At 38.4% G+C, this 15,941-nt stretch overlaps 1 long non-coding RNA gene across 1 annotated transcript; it reads left to right on the top strand.

Annotated features, from left to right (window-relative positions):
* The first annotated feature begins 1,063 nt into the window (after positions 1 to 1,063).
* On the top strand, positions 1,064 to 13,068 carry LOC148658682 (uncharacterized). The gene is made up of 3 exons (XR_015940571.1): positions 1,064 to 1,132; positions 4,576 to 4,718; positions 12,900 to 13,068. It is a non-coding gene; the product is annotated as an uncharacterized LOC148658682 (long non-coding RNA).
* Positions 13,069 to 15,941: the final 2,873 nt, after the last annotated feature.

Raw genomic sequence — 15,941 nt, forward strand, 5'->3', positions numbered from 1 at the left:
GCGTAAATGCAAATAAGGTCATCTTGACATGATGTACGATTACCTTAAACTACCTGATGACACCAAGAGAGCCGACCAGCTGCCGTGTGAGCCCACTGCTTAACTCCTAATGAGGGACAGCAGACAGCACACTCCCCAGAGGCCCCGCTATTGATGGGCGTGCTGCAGTCATAAAATATGTATTTCTCAGTGTCAACCTCAATCTTATCAATCCTCTTGATTTAATTAGATCAGACTGGCCAAAAGGCAAGGCTCATTCATCGCTCCAAGCTTGCAGAAGAAGCGGCTTTTTTCTGTATTTATTTATTTTTAGCTAATGTTTACTCAAGATACAGTATGTACTGACAACGCAGGTGAATATTCTGGAAGGGGTTGGTCTGCAACTGTTATTGTGCTGGAAACTATGTTTTCTTCTATTTCAGTTCATACAGTAATTGCCTTACGCTTCCTTTCCGTTCAGATTCTTGGCTTGCACCTGTACACCCATTTCCAGAACGTGGCCTGTCAATCAACCAATCAATCAGTCAGCCAGTCAATCGATCAATCTGTTCATTTTGCCTGTCACATGACTTTCAGGGTGTTTTGTATCAAATGTCATAACATGGTGATAGTTCTCTACCCTATAACCTACCTTTTTGATCTTCTCAGTTAACAGAATGAGCTACAGTATATGATTAAGAACAGGATGTATAACTTTTACATTCAAGGAAGACATAAATTATGGGAGAATGCAGATTGAGTGCCATTAAAATGCATTACTGCCGTCTTTGTTGCATGACCCTGGAAAATAAAAATGCCTGTTCCTCTCTGAGTTACGATTAACTGAGGTCTCAATTTGCATGTCTGTGAGGTGTGCCCTACACTGATGTAAAATTGTGCCATGTGCTGTGTGTTAATTCACATGTAACTTGTAATTAAGTGCCTCTTTGGTTTGCGCCCCTCAGGTTTAAATCTATCAATAAACAATTGCTCATTTTCATATCCCCATAAACTATATATACGCAAATGACAATATGTAGGAGCTCAGGCCTGGAATTCTGAATCTTCCTCTGTTGTGTCTCCACAGGTTCAGGATGATGTGCTTTACCACCCGCAAGCCTTGGGTACAGGATTGAGTGTAACACACCTCAGGGTACATTGGCTTTATTATACTTCACAGGACCTGCCTGTATTTCAAAAGGCTGTTTATTATTCTAGAATCCTGATCTTTTCAATGTTAAAATGCTCAGAAAATCTTTTTTCAAATATACAAATAATACATACAAATATCCATATAATAATGAGGTATTGATTTCAATAACTATATTTATTATTATTTACCTGATAATTATAGCATTGATATTTGTCACATATCTTTACTAGATTCCAGCTCTGTGTTGTACAATTAGGATGAGTTGGATGCAGCTGAATTAATTCAGTGAATCAAAGGGATACATTTATCAGCTTTATCACCAATTTGTAGACTGATCTCGTCTGATTTCTGAAGTAAAGGGACACAGGTTGCTAGTGTGGTTTGTGTTGGTGACGGCACTGTAGGTGACCACAGTTTCGCATGCGCTGCTATAAGTGTTGCTGTTGGACCAGTAGGGGGCGCTCTTCTGTCTAGATCAGAATGTTCAAACAATGTCCCATCCTGATGACCACGGACGCTGTGCTGTCCTTCAGTTTTTTTTTCTTGAAAGAGAAGGGGTACTAACTCAAGTGTCCTGAGTAAACTTTACTTTAGGAATGAAGTCTGAAGTTTGCTGTTAATTCAGTCGATGCAGTATTTTCTCACTTGTCTGATGAAACTGCTGTGTAGTGGGCCTGCTGGCTCAGAATGGCTTTTCAAACAGGTGGGAACTATGCAGTGAAGTACCTTCAGTACTCTATATGAAGTGTTCTGGGATCCTTTGGAGTGAAATATTGTAGACAAATGCATGCTAACAATAATAATACATGGCTCTTGAAATAGAAGTAACTTTCCTCTTTGCTTGATATAGAAAATCATAAAATAATTTTAAATGCATTTCTAAAGGTTTACTGCTCCACTTCTTTCACAGTTTCTAATGTACCATTTTTTTTTCTTATAAAATATGAAAATTAATTCCTATTCTTTATTAAAATTTAAAAGGTGCATTTTTTTAACCTACACTCTGGATTGGTGTTTGTTAGCAGGGGTTTTGTGACTTTGATAGGAATTACAGAAATTTGAAACATATCATTCTAACCTTTAGTGGTTCGAATGCAAGGTGAAAATGATTGACTCACACTTTTTCACTGTAATGTTGGCATCACTGTAATGACTTACCAATACCTCTTCTACTTTGGCAGTGCAATAATAATATTCATAGTAAATGCTTATTCAGAGAAAATTATAGTAAATTACATTTAAATGATACATTGACCCCAGAAAATGATCTTGCTTTAAAGTAGCCAAACAGAGATTAATTACTCGTTCATAAGACTTTGAATGCTGCACTTTGTGATTTTAGGATTAAGTCAATCACTAAATGAAATGGAACAAAACAAATGTGCCCTTTAATGTCTAAGAAATGTCTTATGCTCGCAGACATTTAAGAACTCATTTTTCATTTTATTTTGGCATTTGTTAGTAAACACAGTGTTATTATTCAGTATAATAGCTATCCATTTTCTAACAGTTTTGTCCAGTTCAGGGACTCAGGGGAGCCGAAGCCTATCCCAGCAAGCAATAGGCACAAAGCAGGGTACACCCTGGACAGGACGCCAGTCCATCACAGTACAGACAGATACCGTATGCACACACAGATACAGATATGCACACACTCACACCAGGTACGGTTTTCCCATAAGCCAATTTACCTACCTCTATGTTTTTGGATTGTGGGAGGAAACTAGAGCCCCCGGAGGAAACCCATGCAAACATGAGGAGATCGTACGGACCTCACTTAGGGAGCACCCTAGGGTCTAGAATTGAACCTAGGCCCCCGGCGCCATGAGACAGCAATGCTAACCACTATGTAACCATGCCTCCCTCAATATGATATTCTGTTCCTTAAAAGAATCACATCACTGCAGCCTGCATCCCAGTCAGGTCAACAGAATAGACAGCCATTGAGAACAAATGTTAAACTTCTTCAAATCCAGACTCAAAACCTTCTTCTTTAGAAGAGCCTTTACTTAACTGGTTCCATTCCTTACCCCTCTGCTCCTACTATACTTAGTACCCTCTGTGTATTGTAATTGTGTTTTATCTTGTGTGTTCTTTGTATTTATTGTTGTTGTCATTCTGTAATGTGCTTAAATAAGCCACCTTTAAAGGTGCTATATAAAATAAAGTTTTTTTTATTATTATTATTGTTGTTTTTTGGCTTAGCAGAATATTTAGCTCAGGTCATATTTTCACGACCAGGTGATCACATGACCATTTTTCACGACCCAAAAATACCAGGTGATTAGAGTTTCGTATTTGAGTAGAGTCAAAACTACAAAAATGAATTAATTGAAAATAGGTATGCAAATAGAGTGAAAACCCACAGTACAATATGGTAACCCACAAAAGAAATATAAACAGATAACAAGGGGATAAACAATATATTGATAAACAAGACCACCCTCCATGTTCTTTGTACTGTTAGTATTTTGGTCACCTCCGTTTTTTAACAACTTTCTTATGGTTTTGATTGGCAACACCAATGCCTTATGATACCAAAATCTAAAGTAAATTGCAAGGTTTAATAGAAATACAAATATTTCATGTTTTTTTGTCATTTTATTATCCCGTATAAATTAATATGTATTCTAAATAAGTGTCAAAACAAATAAAATGTCAGAATTTTTGTCTATCAACTTGAAGAAGGGATCAGCTGGAAATAAAAAATGAGTCTAATTTGCAGGTCTGTGACACACACAAGGTTCTCTATTTTGTGATGCATTCCTGCACTCCGACAGTGTTGATCAAACATTCCATGCAGACATGCACTGTGCAGCCCTATGGACTCCAATTCATAAGGAAAACATAATTCATTAACCTGCAGAATTCAGGCTTATGTTGTAGCAATCTCACATTGGATGTCCGAGTCTGAAAAGTGCATGAGATGAGTTTTCGGAGCCTGTCAAACATGAGTGTCCCAGATGAAGTACAGTACATTTGGCTAGTTAGCTCTCCAGATGCTATTTTATTTGTCATAAAGCTCAGTAAAAAACTTATGTTCATCTGGTGACACATGACTTAGTAGTCATCACTGTCCTTCCTTGGTTAAAATCTTATGTAATTTTTGTTTTTTTAGTCTTTCTAGACATGTGTTTTTGTATCATCAACATTAAGTCATTCTTCATTTCATCCAAGTTACTATTTTCACTATTTTCTGCTTAGACAAATGAAGACCAGTCAAAGAGATTTGTGTTCCTTGCTGTGGTGCAGAATCATTTTCAGATGGAAAGAGAAAAACATCTGAATCGATCGGGGCATTGGGGTTTCACTGTGTGACACTGAGAATGTTTGAAACTCAGCAGGCAGAGAAAGCCACTGCTTTGATGCATCTAAGTCCTTTATTGCAGGTCAAAGGTGAAGAAAAAATGTTTTGTGAACCATGTCTTTTGTTTTTTTTTTAGGCAGGAAGATTTCAACCCATGCTGGAGACCACAAAACTTACTGAAATTTCTTTGACTGCAAGTGTGGCTGCCACCATGCTCAAACAACAGGCATTTGTCATCAACAAAATGGACATGACCTTTGACCTCCACTGTGAATTATGGTATTGTAGTTCACTCTCCTCTGTTTGGTGCTTGATATTTGTAATAATAATCAAGCAATGACTCGCTCACTTTGGCATTGCCTTCTCTATGATTACAAGAACTTAGTATCCAGTTTGAACAACCGATACTGTATGACTTTTTCTTTGTTTGGAAGAGGTTCTCTCTAATTTAGACAGTGCTGTCAGCCTAAGGCAAGTACCCTGAAAGAACAAGAATCAGTGTGATCCTGTCTACAAATTGCACCTGATTCAGCACTGAAAATATCTCTTTTTGTTGCACCAGAAGAGACAAAATACAATTGTGTTTCCTCCCATGTGTGTTTCCAGCCAGGTTTAGCTTGCATTTCCCCTATAACCTGAAATATTGTGTTGTGCACAGGGTGGGTTAATCATTTAAATCATTCTTAATTCTTAATCGTAAGAAGGTTATTAAATGATGCGTCACAAACTGGTCAACCTGTTTTTTAACAGCTGTGACCCAATACTTAAACCTCCACTGCACACCCGGAATGAATAAAGACATTCCCATTCTGCACTCTGCACCCCTCCTCCTAGAGCATGCCTTTCTCATTTCTCTATCACCATTGTCAAAATCCTGATGAAAAAGGAGAGAAGAAAAGAAAGAGAAAATACCTAAATTGCCTTGCCTTGGCTGGGGTGATAATTGAGTTTTTAAAGTCCAGATTCAATTTCACACCTCAGTTTGTACAGTCAGAATTATTATTATAGTGTTATTATTCACTATTTCTAAACAGGTGCTGTAGGAGGTGGTTTGAAAACGCCGGAACACAGTGTTGCTTTGCTTGGCTGAACGCAGGCAGGAGTGTGGTCTGTAGTCATTAGTCTCAGCAGGGCATCGTGGTCCTTCTAGACCTGTTCTGTGTTGTCTCTCCCCTCCACCTCCGAGAGCTTTGCTCCAGTGATTTTTGTCTCAATCTGTTTCGCTGTTGCCGTGCTGACAGACGTCCCATGTTAACAACAACCAAACAGCCAGGATGTACAATAAGACAATGAAGCTCAATAGCCGCCTTGTCACAGGCCAGCACGATGCAGCTGTGTTTGTGTTTGCTGTGAAAAGATATAATGATTTTAGCTTTGAGAATGTGTAGGAAGAGAATTGGGAATTCTGGATTGAGCTAGGGAATGGGGCTGGGGGGTGTCATCTCATCTGCTGCAAATACAAACTCCTTTCATTGGCATGTTGTGCCTAAATGTACAAATGTAGGAAACAGTACAACAGTTACTTCTGGAGTGCAGTAATCAACTATTACTTACTTGCTTTTGAGCCACATAGTAAAACAAAAGGGATACAATATATTTAGCTATTAAAGTGTAGTTAATACTGGGTTAAAGTTTTATGGTACTGTGTAGTTCAATCTAACAAACAAGTCCTACTCCAGCAACAATCCCCATGAGGCAATGTCATCTATGCTGAAGAAAACAACAACAACAGGGTCTTCACCTGCCTTTGTAAGGAACCTGTCTACTGTCAAGCTGAATAGTTCCCAAGAGATCCTGCACCATCAACAGTGCTCATGCGTGTTTCAGTATTATTGGAGCACCTGTGGAGTAGCCTTCCAAACGTTCGTTCCCCAAAGCTGTATTTTTCCAGCAATTTTCTTAAAAGAAAACCCAAACATTTTCAGGTGATAATTCTAATATTTACAGGAAAAAGCTATTCTAATACCCCTCCAAAGCCCTAGAGTAAGACTATTTCAGCAGCTTTTCTAATTTCTTACCGTGGGATAAGAATCATGGCTTATTCCTGCAGCAATCAGAAATGAATTGACCCATTACTTTTGTACATTCATTTTGTTTCTTAATTATAATCCTCCTTCAGCGATGTCTCATCACCTTGTGCAACAATCAAAAGTAATGAACTGCCAAGTGGATGGCCTGTTTTCTCACTCCTTTGAGTCTGTGTTGGTGTGCTTCTTAAAGCATTCTCCCAAAGTAAAAAAGAGAAGTTGATTTTGGTCTTTTTTGTTGCTTTGGAACATAAAGTGTTTGTTGACAGAACTGTGTAGGTCCAATTAGTTTATGCTAGAGAGGATTAAGATTGTCTGGCTAATTTGAATAAGCAAACGCATCTGTACTTAATTACAAGAACTTCCTTGACCTGACCATAAAACTCCCTGGTTTGATCGCTAAGATACATAATTAGTATATTTCTTGAATAATTAAACATCAGTGTTTATTAGATGTGATAATTTGAGAATGCAAATGGTTAGAAAGTAATTACCAAGATTCTGCACAACAAGTGCTAAATGAATCACCTGGTACCAGATGATAGAAAAGTAATTCAAATGAGCTGTAGCTGGTTGTGATTTGTCTTTAACCCCTTTTCTGCTGCAGTTGTAAAATGAAGGGGAGGTCTGATGAATAATGTGTAACGAAACCCTTCATTATTGCAGCAGGTAATGTTTGTTGGTTGCCAACATTGTTCCATCTGTTCTGTTTCTCAAGATGCACGCACATTAAGTTTGCCTGAAACAATGTTCTGTAACTACTTTGCTGGTGTCCACACTTATCAGGCAGTAAAATGAACGAATTCTCTTGGAATTTCATTTGTTTGGTTTCACTCTCAAAATTTTTTACATTAAAACATTCTCCCATCCATCCACTTTCTGACCACATCCTCCAATTCAGGGTTGAGGGGGAGCCAGAGCCTAACCCAGCAAGCCGTGGATAAAACACAGGATATACCATGAACAGGGCACCAGTCCATCACAGGGCACACAAAGACACAAACATGCGCACACCCCCACACTTGCACCAGGACCAGTCAGCCCAGAAGTTAATTGACCTAATTTAAGTTCCCAATTAACCTCCCAGTTTACCCGTTGACTGTGGGAGGAAATCTACACAATGGAAAGAGGAATTTAAACTCTGGCAAGCCAAAGCTGATACCAAATATAAGGTCTGGAATTTGCAGTTGGCAGATTTTGATTCATTCGTGCATTTTACAAAATTACGTGATATGCTTGTGCATTATATTTGCACTTGGAAATTCATAATCAGCTGCATTACCACCTTCCCTTCTGCATAGATTTCAGAAGCTAGAAGTTTCTAGGATTTCTTTTCCAAAAGCCTAGCTCAGCCTGGTCAGTAGTTGTATGGGAAACCTCCAGGTTGCCTCTATATGTGGTGGTGGATCAGTAAATGGTGCGCTTCTCCTGGACCACTATTTCCAATCTAATGCTGCTGGAAGAGGTGTTAATGAGACCTGCAGGGAGCGCTCAACCTGCAGTCCGTGTGGATCCTAATGCCCCAGTATAGTGACAGCATCCTGGCCAAATGTTCCCCTGGCCTTTACCAATCACGGCCTCCTAATAATTGTATTCTAATCTAATCTATAAACTGCCATCATCACTCTATTTTCCTCCCCACTGATAGCTGATGTGTGATGAGCGTCCTGGCACACTTTGGTTGCATGTTCCAGTTGGGTGCTACACATTGGTGGCTGTGGAGGGGAGTTACATGTAAAGCACTTTGAGTAGAGTGTCCAGATAAGCACAAAGAAAAGCATAAGGCATTATTTTTATAATTGTAGTTATTAATGCCCCAGTATGGTGACAGGAAGCACTGTGCTGTAAGAGATACCATCCTTCAGATGAAACGTTAAACAAATACCCTGTCTTCTTAGTCATGTAAGATCTATCGCATACAGTATGTCCTGTAATAATATAACATCAAATTTTCCTTTAAAACAATTGCACATTTCTTATGAATTTAGCCAGCTAAAAAACTTTTTATCCCAGTATGCAGCCCATTCTTTACTGTTAAGATGCAGATTTGTAACTGAAGATCCCAGGTCTCATAGAAAATACTGAGACTGGTGTCTTTGCTCCGATTTTGGTCACAAGGCATGTGAGTCTGTGCTCTGCCAGTTATGGAGATGTTTTTATTTCCGTGCTTACATTTTAAAGGTAAACGGTTTTTCTATCATAATAATCTATGGCTTGCAATACCAGTTACTGGGATTCAGGGTTATTACAGAGGTGCTGTTTTTCTGCTCTATTACCCAGAACTACAGTAAATGGAGAAGTAATAAGAAATGCAGAAGAATACTCTTTCATTGCATTTTGTTAAAAAAGTCTGAAAGATATTTCAGAATATGATAATATCTTTCTCTATATCTATTGTGAATGTGTTGATTTATCTATTTATGCTGCATGATTTTGTGTGAGTGTTCATTTAAACTCAAGACATGGTGGCACTACAAGTAGTATTTTTAGCGTGTCTCAAAAGACAGTGATAGAACCATGTGATAATTACTCCTGTGGCAGGCTGGCCTTTAAAGTGACTGTTATAACTGTTGACCTGCCACTAGAGGCCATTAAAGGCCTCTATCATTTACATATACATGTAAACACACTGAGTGGTAATTAGTTAATTGTTTGATTAGATTACTGGTGATGGATTATAAGGGCACATTCTCACATGGGTGTTTTGAATGAGATGTTCGAGTATGTACAGTAAAGGCCTCATTGGTGGTAGTCGGGAGGTGGGTGTTTGTGTGGGAGGCTGCTTTGAAGAGTCTGTTTGTTGTAAAGACTTGTGTTGATTAAGGATGGGATCTGACAGATTGACACAGTATTTACATATGTGAATGTGTTGTATGCACATGTTATGGGCTGCAATGACATAAGAAATGTAGGGAAGAGTGTGGTTCACTGAGGGTCACAGGAAAAGACAAGCTGATCCAGCCTTGTGCACCTGTCTCCTGCATTTGAGCCCAGAACCCAGCAATTTGATAGCTGATTGGTCAATCTGTACAGAATTCAACATGATGGTTTTTTAATGGTTTTTAGCCTTCATATTAAAAAATAAAAAATGCAGCACATTTCCCATGTTGACACTTGCCCAGGATTCTGCAGTCCAGAGATTAGGCTGGGACAGACTCAGTATTTGTTATCGTAGAAAGTTTAACTCATATTTACTCATTATGTTTGGAAAAAAATATATATCCTTTTCCCTGTGGAGGTGATGAATTCTGTTACTCCCTGCTGTTAGAGATTGATATGCAGTCTCTGGTGTGTGTTCTGGTCAAGGTTGTCTGTGGTTGGGCAGGGATGCAGATACTGTAAATGAAAGCAGGAACTGCAGAGTGACATCCTCCTTGATTCTCCACATTTCCGATCTGCACACCCAGCCACCACTGCTCTTTCACACTCCTATCAGCCCTCTTGCAGCTACTCTTGGGAATAAATGAGTGATTTGCTGACACTGTCTCAGCAGCCTGCCAATGCATTCATATCTAGCGCGGTGCCCAGCACTGCTCCATTTACTCTCAGTATTGGACTGAGTGTTTACACACTGCATCACCACAAACCAGCCCAGCAGTGCACTTTTTGCAGTCAGTATTGGGATTTGTGCATACACACTGCAGCACCACAGACCAGTCCAGCAGTGCTCCATCTGCTGTTTGATTGGGCTGGGTGCATACACACTACATCAAAACAGGCCCAGAAGCTGGCAGTATCCAGCTGAGTGCACACGCAAAGCATCACAAAGACCAGCCCAGCCCAGCTCCAGCTGTGGTCAGCTCTGTAGGAGTACAGTTGAAAAGGGGTAATGTAATTTTCTGAATGTCTGCTTTGATAGTTTCATAGGCTTCCATTTTTTTCACTTTTTATGCTAATTTGCCTTGTTTACCTCATTATTGCCTATACATTTTTACTTTTAAAGCAAGACGACAAAATTTAAAAAGGTGGGAATATCAGAGATAAAAGGATGAAACCGAGATAACTAAACGTTTTATAAAGATGAGATTGACCTTCAACCATTGCCAAAAGTTGTTACATTCTTTGCTTCTTTGCAGTTGTACAATGTAATCTAGTTTAACTGCTTTCATTAAGAACAATAACTGCAATGAATGCAACCAGTTGCAATTTAAAATAATCTTGGGCTCCACCCCACCACATACAATAGATTTTTTTTCTGTTGTTAAACCCCTTTAGAAAAGTAGTCATACCTGAAGATTAGAGCAGTCAAGGCCCTAGTGCCAGTCTCCCACCTGTCACAGTTAAAAAGAACATTAGTGAGCATAATACTCAAAAGTGCTGTTACACAGGACACCGCAGAATACCTGTAGGTAGGTACTGGGTGTTTTCATCCAGTATGGTGTTACTTAATATTCTGTGTGTATGTTTAAAAATAGACTGCCTTGTGTGTTAACTTTTAAGAGGAAGATAAAATCTTGTTCTATACTGAAACACATCGAGGTATAGCACACAGCTTTTCTATTTCTCTGTCAAACATAACAGTAACAGGGAGAGGACTGATTTTACATGAGAGGATAATCATAAAGAAAAGAGGGTAGATAAAATATCCCCACAATCCCAAAATGTAGGTAGGCTGATGTCAGGAAACATTTACAGCTGTGCTGTAAAGATGTCATCAAGAGTGCAAACATTTTTCATAGATCTGTGTTGAAAGATAACAGTCTCAGGAGCTGTCAATAAGAAGAAATTATTTCAAAATAAAAAGCTTATGGGATTTCCAGCTATGGAGATGAAAGTGGTGGACTTTGAGTATCCTTTCACCTTTTAGTGATTGGGACCATACAAAGGGAGGCAGTGCTGCCATTGAGAGTAGAAACTACAAAAGTTCTGGCATCTAATTGGATTATTTACAGCTTCGTCAGTTGGCAGTCATGAGGCTGATGCTCCAGAGTACAGCTATTTCCTAAACACTCTAAATTAAATAACATAAAAGTAATATTAAAATCAAGTACAGTCAGGCCAACAATACAGCAGCTCATGAGTGTTACTGTATTAGTTTGAAAACTTGATCCTTGGCCACTCTCACCATCACAGCATGCTCTGTACTCCAGATTTTAAAGTGCAGAAGATCTATTAACATGAAAATAACAAAACAAGGCAGTTCTGTTCTGTATTATTAGTAAGCAGCTTATTCAAATCCTAGAATATCATACCACAGCTTAACCCATATCTTTCTAGCACTTTACGTAAAGAAGCCATATTTCAGAAGGAATTTAGAATGGATATCCCACTCTGTGGTTTAGTCTATGAAGAAGACCTTCTAGTGAAATCTTCTTTAATTTTATTCATGACCACAAGTGAATTTGTGTTATGAATTTGATGAAAATGAGGGGATATTTTCATACACAAGATAAGAAAAGCATGAAGATTACAAGTGAATAGGAATAAAGGTGGAATTGAAGTTGCCATAGCAGTGGAATACAAGAATGAAGACTGATTTTGACCAATTTATTTTATATTCAGAGAGTCTAGCAAAGTTATAAAATAAGTGTCATACACTCGGGACTTTCATGAGTATAAGGAGAAATGTGACATTTGGATCCTTAATGTCAAAGGATGAAATGCTGACACGTTGTGTAATGTGTATTTTAGTGGCCGTAACAAAAGAATAAGCAAATATGGCAATTATGAGCACAAAGAGTGCATAACAGAAACATTGTGTACATAAACTGAGGATAAGAACAACTTACTGTAATTCTGTTACACATTACCATACCTTGATGAAGAAATATAACTTCCCATCAACTGCTAAAACTTCCGGTCAATACTCACACAAATGAGAAACCCCATGGTGAATTCAACCCATGCAAAACAGCCACAAAAACATCCTTTCAGATTTAGAGCTGCGAGTTTCCCAATCCTTCTTTTAAAACCAAATTTGCAATCTAAAAAATATGAAAAGTCAAAGAACTATACTAACTAGCAAAGAGATAGGGTGATCTACAATGCTGCTATTACTCTTATTGCTAGACCAACAGCAAAAAAAACAAGGTTCTGTGGTTTGAAACCAAGATATAGAACACACACCCACAACTCCAAAATATTGCACTGCAGGCAGAAGAAAAGGAGTTAACCTCCATATGTTAATGTGCATCTGTTTTTGTGGCTGCCTAAAGGATGAACTATTGATCAGTATAGTGAAGGCATTGAAAGACAGTGTGCCTCTCCATTCATGTACTGGAACTATCATAAATCCTATGAGCTGTTAACAATGATTTCATTGTGCCTGGTTGAAGACATTTCTTAAAAAGATGAAAGGATCATTACTGTGATTTGTGGCTTAAATTCCAATTCTGTCATATGGAATCAGAGTGGGTTATCTCCTTTTAAATCTCTCTGTTATAGGTTTGAAACTGTGGTTCCCATGGAATATTCACCTGCTTATTTTTTACAGATCACACAGCACCTGCAATCCTTTCCTACAGCTCCTGAAGTTGAGAATGGACTGAGTGGCACGAAGAGGGTGTTTTTGAGAGAGTGCATGAGGTGGTCCACAGTAAAATTATTCAGTGACCGGAATCAGAGAATCAAAGCAGTTACCATAATGAATGATCACAGGAAAGTGATAGGTGCGTAGCACTTTCCTGCTTTTCTTATTCTTGATTTATTACGAGTGGGTGTCCTGCTCCATTGCCAAAAGGTTGCACTTATTGGGGGTGAGGTTGCATAATGCAGCGCAACTGGGAAAAGTGACCTAAACTGAAATTTAAGTTTATGAAGAGAATAAAAATCTGCATATTTGTGACAGGTAAAAAAAATTGAGACCCAGAGAAAGCCCACAAAAACATAAAGAGGCAATACTCTAAGCAGAATAATGCCATATCTTGGCATCTAATCCAGGACTTTGTAACCATGAGAGAGAATCATTGAGAGATGTACCACCCTTTAATGATGTACAGTAGATATAGAATATAGAATATAGTTAATAAACTAAAGGAATATGACTCCAGCACTAGTTGCTGGCTAGCTTTGTTCTGGGGTTGGAGTCTCCTGATTGTCCATTCTAGAAATGTTTTGCTCTTCATTTGGACATGAAGCTCCTGTTCGTTTTCAATACCAAAAGTTGGTTTTCTACACTTTTTATGTATATTTATTTCTATACATTCTGCATAGGATAATATATGTTATAAATGGCTGGGTGGCCTCATTACACCACATTACTCTGAAGAGTCTGGACCTACAGGTTTCAATATGGGTTAATGATGTCAATGATGTGATAATGTTCAATGATCTCTGTTTGTGGTTATAGACCTCTCTTTATGTGATTCTAAACAGTTCTTTTGTCCCCTCAATTGTCCCTGTTTATGGATTGCCAGTGTGAATGGTTTCTATGATATGGGCCCCTGTGACAGATTTATGATAATAGCTGGCAGTATGAGGTGATAAATGATTGCTATGTGTGGTGCATGGCCACTGTTTTCTTCATGGGATTAATTGTTTCTTGTTTATTGTTTTAGCTGACCTGGTTTTCCTCTAGAGCTGAAAAACCTCATTTTCAGTACTGCAATAAGACTAGCCTGATTATTATCATTATTAAGCTCTATCTTGCATATCTGAAAGCAACAATATTAATATGCCCAAATAAAAGTCTAAAGATGTGCTGAGGCGACAAAACAGGTTTGAAATGCAGCAGTATATGACAATATACTGCAGTAACACGTTCTTTGTTAAATTTAGTTTTTTAATATAATTTAGATGTGAAGGTTTACACACAGATGATATCACAACCTATGGAAGTGTTATTTCCATAATTAAAGACATAGACTGAATTTGAAATTAAGCCACAAACAAAATGTTGCCCCGAAATTACACTGTTTAATCACAAGGCCCACACTGTTTAAAATCACTCACTCATTCGCACTCTCTCGCAATCAATCATTCTTGAGAAGAATATTTAATAAATATGAATCATATTAAAAACAAATTGACAAGCTGGATCTTGGGTGCAAAGAAAATTTTAAAGAAAAATATTTGTATTTACATCAATCCATTATCAGAAAGCCACTTATTCCTGGTAAGGTTTGTGGAAATTTCAGAGGAAAAATTAAAGTGCACCCTGGACAGGACACCAGTCAAATTCTATATATAAATACACCGGTAGTTTACAGAAGACATACAGTAAAGGATGTGCATTCTTGTTTTTCATAATCACTACCTCTACAAAGTATTTAAGAAATACTACATTTAAGACAAATTCAAACCACAATCTTGGTGAAGATGAAGTATCCTTGCCTGTAGGGTTAACACGACACTCTGAGAGAGAAATGGACTTGCCCCTGCTCTAGAAGCTACTTGCAGATTCACAGTCCGTCCTGGTACTAGCCTCACAAAGATGCCTGCATACTGTACCAGGGGTTCTGCAAGTTTGGTCCTAAAGGGGATCAAACTAGCAGGTTTCGCAGGTCTCTGTAGATCTCATCAGCAGCTTTATCACAAGGTGCTAAAGAAATGTCAAGTGATTTTACAACAGACTGACACCAAGACAATATAATCAAGAGGAGAGAAAGATAAATGCCACGTTTATTGTATGGTTTAAGAATTCACAATAATAATTGAAATTATACAAACATGCTTCTAAGTGCAGATTTCAGGGAAGCCTGAGCCATGGACTTTTTATAGGTGCGGCTTGGATTGAATAATACATTTTTTTGTATAATTTATGATGAGAATCATAATTACGTGTCTAAAATGTTGCACTCATGTGAATGTTAAGCCTCTAAAGTAAATTTTAAAAAAGTTGTCTTCCATTCACCATTTTTGCTAAGATGTGTTTTGTGGTGTTATTCCCTGAAAAAAAAAGTCTGCAACAGAAATCTCTTTTTGTGATCAACACCTGGCTTATCTACATCGGCTCTGAAAAGGAACATTATGAGAAAATGATTAAGTCTTGAAAGAGACTGCTCTGATCCAGGCTTGAAGCTGTATTTGAATCAGGCAACTGGTCCTTCTTGTTCTGCCTCCATGCTGTGATAAGGTATTGTGTTAGTTCAGAAATCCATTGCTGGTGATGATAATATATATCAGCATGGTGTGTAATAGTCTTGTGAACAGCCATTGTGATGGGGTATATAGCTGTTCTCTGCAGTGAAATACACAAACAAACCTGATATCTCTTTGGATCTCTCTGGGATCACACTTCTTTCTTTTTCCCCTGAATGAATTGATTGGTACCTAAATCAAACTGTAAGATGAATGAGTTTGGTTATTCTGTGATGTCTCATGGAGCAGCTCTGCTCAGTGCAGAGAAAAGTGGGAGATGTTGTCTCTGCGGTCAGTGGGAGGGGGAGTTCTGCATGGACAGAGCTGTGCAGGCACTGCACATTAGTCAATGTCCACTTCGCCGCCCCTCTGGTCCCCATGAGAGCTGCCCAAGCCATAATTACCCGTTAATTTCCATGGTAGTTGGGGAGCTCAAGAAAAGGAAAAGGGTCTTGAC

This window comes from Lepisosteus platostomus, chromosome 7 (assembly GCF_059453375.1).
Source record: "Lepisosteus platostomus isolate fLepPlt1 chromosome 7, fLepPlt1.hap1, whole genome shotgun sequence".
In the NCBI taxonomy this organism is placed as follows: domain Eukaryota; kingdom Metazoa; phylum Chordata; class Actinopteri; order Semionotiformes; family Lepisosteidae; genus Lepisosteus; species Lepisosteus platostomus.